The sequence below is a fragment of the Alligator sinensis genome, unplaced genomic scaffold (genome assembly GCF_000455745.1).
Source record: "Alligator sinensis unplaced genomic scaffold, ASM45574v1 scaffold135_2, whole genome shotgun sequence".
In the NCBI taxonomy this organism is placed as follows: domain Eukaryota; kingdom Metazoa; phylum Chordata; order Crocodylia; family Alligatoridae; genus Alligator; species Alligator sinensis.
The window spans coordinates 2,042,382-2,046,278 of record NW_005842067.1 but is presented as its reverse complement, the minus strand read 5'-3'; the positions used below and the strand labels follow the sequence as shown (position 1 = coordinate 2,046,278).

Genomic DNA, 3,897 nt, shown 5'->3' with positions numbered 1-3,897 from the left:
CCTTGCCATCTCCCCACAATTGCTGGTTTTAACGCTGCTGCTGTCACTACTTGATTTGCCTTTAAAGATCACAGTCTTATGGCATCAAAATCAATGTTAGAATTTCTGGTGATTTCCTGAGACTAAAATTTGCTCCTAGGGAAGTGTTGGCTGAAGCAGTGGCACTGAGCAAGGCCTTTCTTTGGAACCACTGCCAGAAACAGAAGAAAGAAAGGCCTGTGCTGAATTAAAAGCTACCATTTAAGGTCCCTGACTGAATGCCCTTTGCCTTCCATGAGTGATTTTCTTTTAAGAACCTGGGTGTTGAGCGAATTTGAATTGTGGGAAGAGCTGATCTTCCCCGGGGTTAGCACATTTCCAGGATCAAGAAGACACCTGTGGGGGGGAAGAGGCTGGGTGAGGGGGAAGAAGGGGAGGGGGGCGTATGATTGTGGTGGGGCAGTGATATGCCTGTGCCCTGCCTCTGCCCCTCACTCCGATGCCCCTGTCCCCCAGCTCTGCCAGTGCCCCTCGCTCCTGACCCACAACCAGAGATGACTGTAGGGGGGTGCAGAGCCCCAGGCAAATCAGCCTGTGCAAGGCCCCTTTGACACTGCGAGGGACGGGGCTGTAGCTGCTCTGCCTGGCTCCCACACAGCTCTGTGCGGCCCCCCCAAAGCACGGGGCCTGGGGCAGTCGCCCTGATTTGCCCTCCCAAAGGACGACCCTGTCTGCAGCCCCCTGTACCTTAGCCCTGCTGGTGCCCCTCACTCCCAGCCTGCAGCCCCTGCTCCACAGCCCTGCGAGTGCCCCTCACTCCCAATCCAGAGCCCCCATCCCCCCCAGCCCTACTGCCCACGCAGCTCCATGCACAGAGCCCGTGTGCACAGCACATGACCCCCAACAGCCAATCACCTTGCCCGCCGCTCCCAGCCCCAAGCATCCAAGCTGCTCCTGCCCGGGAAAAGCAGAGGCAGAGCAAAAACCCGGACATTTACTCACTTTTTAAAAGCCCGCTTGGACACAAAGACGAAGGGCCAGAAAAGAGGACATGTCCAGGAAAACCCGGATGTATCTTCCCATACTGACCTACGGTAATTTTTGTATGGAATCCTCAGATCATGCAAATTGATGCAGCTTTATTGATATTAATGAGCTATATTAATGCAGTGGGATTTGGCCAATTATCTGTAACAACAGCTGACCCCAGTGGCTACTAACTACTGGGCCACGTGCAGGAAATAAGTCATTCACTTCCTGAGCAATCCAGTATCAGTACGTGAGCCATTGTGTTTGCTTGACACTGTTACTACACTTGGGGGCTATTAGCCTAGATACAGACCATACAGAAGTTAAAACAATGGCAGGCTCCAGTGTCTTATTTACAGTAGCGCTCTCCACTAATGTAGTTTGATTAGTGGTAGCCATGATAAGAAATGTTAAGGGGAAAAGACTATTGACTACACAACGTTCGATGCTTCTTAATACGTCGCTGCCACCGTCAACGCTCAGTTAAGGCTGCCTTTCACAGAGATGGCTATTTTGAATAAATCACCAGCCATTTTCACAAACTGATGCTTCACCTCTGACTGAGCCCAATGGGTTCACATAGAAAAGCCCCAAGACCCGCTGTTCTGTTCTCAGAATTCCTGGTCTCCTACGCTTCTTTTTCTGAGTTTCCTTTCCATAAGTATGATCACTACAGCCTTTGATCACTTTTGTGTGTCAAGACAGACAGCTGTTTTGAAACAGGCCTGTAAAAGCTTTATTGAGAAAAATATTCAAATTAGAATTGGTACGTAACTTGGTAGGGCTGGAAGACAATACAGGACACTGGGCACAGTAGGTACGTGATTTAGATTGCATGTTAATTATGGGGTGTGCAAACTGAGCCCAGATCGAATAGGGCCCAGTTCGCACGCCCCATAATTAACACGCAATCTAAATCCCGCAGTTAGCAATTCAGCCCATGTAAACCTGGTTAAACTGGGTCAGCAGCTCACTCAAGTTCTTGACAGCTATTTGACCTGTCTTGCAAAGATGCTGAGGAAGGATGACAGCTTAGCACATCAGATTGATCTGAGAATCCATTTGTACAAACACTGATGCTTACCTTTCTGTGTCTGACCTGGAACATACATTGGAAATGAATTTAAACTGTGCTGGATCTCCAGTTGTTAGCTAATGAATTTGTAGAGTCCATAAAAGTTTTGTAATCCGTTAGCCTTCTACAGCCCTTCACAATTGATTCCAAGGGTTTTCTTGAGCAGCAGTGATTTCCTCCTAAAAAAAAAAAAAAGATATAAAAAAATAAGGCCTTGCGATATGGGGAAGTATTATCCCCAATTTACAGAGGAGAAGCCAAGATCACACAGGAAATCTATGGCACAACTGATGGTAAAAATCAGACTCCTAGTCCTCAACGTTTCTGCTAATTTTATAGTGAGCTGAACATGCTTAAAGTATTTGTAGGTGAAAATGGTTGTACAAGTGCTAACTACATTTCACAACTGAAACTAGAGGAGATGGTTGGAGCTGGGAAAATGTATATGAATTTTTGCAAAAAAATATGGCAATCTTTTTACTGAAACTTGAACTTTAAAAAAATTTCTGATTCTCTTTCAAGTGCTGTACATAGCCCATTGACTCCTTAATTGACAGTGTCACTGACTGGCTTTCTTGCATGCAGACCATTCCATCCAGGAAGAGCACACACCAACTGCAGATGCTTCCTCAGCCTGACGAAGGGTTTTTTGTGCCCAAAAGCTTACAAAGAAGATTTTTTTTCAACTATTTGAGTTGGTCTAATAAAAGATATCAGCTTTACCCAAAGAACCATATATAGGAATGGATTTATCTGTGGCTTGAATACCTAATAGGGTTGCTCATTTACATCATTAAAGGGCTTTCCTGTATCTAGATGCTGAATAAGAATAAACCAAAGGCCTCTGTGGCAAGCTGTGAAACCAGGAATCAGTGACAGGAAATAGACCCTTGGAGCTCTCATTTCTTCTTTCCTGCAATATTAAAAACTCCAACAAAATGACCTGGCTGCTGAGTACAAGAAGAATAAGAGAGAGAGAGACTGTGGCTTTGGAGATGTGCACTTCACGTTTGTGGTTAACATTTCTCTGGCTACTTAAAGGTGAATGCAAGTTCAATGATGTTGCTTCTCCACTAATCTTGGCTAACGTTTCTAAATGACTCTGATAAAAAACTGTGAGAAATCGGCCTGCAGTGGTTTTGCAGCCTCCTCATTATGAGCATAGACGTGACGGGGAGAAGGGAACACAGAGCTGTCTCGGTTACAAACCGCAGTAGAGCCTTCCTGTGTTTTAATAGTGGATTTACTTCTGATCGTCCTGGCCCAGGCCTGCTGTTGCCCCTCCAGGAGATAAGAAAATGCAGTGCAAAGCAGAACTAAGACAATGACTACAGTTCTGTTGCGTGACAACACATTCCTTTTTGCTACATTTTCTTCAGGGAACGAATGGTCGTGGGACACTCCAGACTGTCCAACCTGAACACACTGACATCTTCCCTCCCATCTCCAGGACATAATCAATCCAGGCTGCTTCACTGCCCTACCAATGTGCATTTTCCCTGGAGCTCAGTCTCTAGACCTATTTAGTTCTCAGAACATCACCTGTCTTCAGAAGCAACCAGCAAAGGTCCTAACCAAGGCACATTAGAGTGACTCCTGTGTACAGATCAGTGAATCATCTCAGTTACCAATCAGACTCCTGTGTACAGATCAGTGAATCATCTCAACTACCAATCACCCCCCCCTCCACACACACACACACACACACACTTTCATAATTATCAGTTAAACGTTATTGCCACAACACTTTAAAACCCAAAAGGTTGCTTCTGTTCCAGCTTGATTAGCCTGTGGTCCTATTGTCAAAGTACAAC

General features: G+C 45.8%; 1 long non-coding RNA gene across 1 annotated transcript; it reads right to left on the bottom strand.

The window, feature by feature from the left end:
* Window positions 1-297: 297 nt before the first annotated feature.
* On the bottom strand, window positions 298-2,202 carry LOC102373389. The gene is made up of 3 exons (XR_323805.3): window positions 2,093-2,202; window positions 982-1,068; window positions 298-375 (listed from the first exon to the last, which is right to left on the bottom strand). It is a non-coding gene; the product is annotated as an uncharacterized LOC102373389 (long non-coding RNA).
* Between the last annotated feature and the right edge of the window lie 1,695 nt (window positions 2,203-3,897).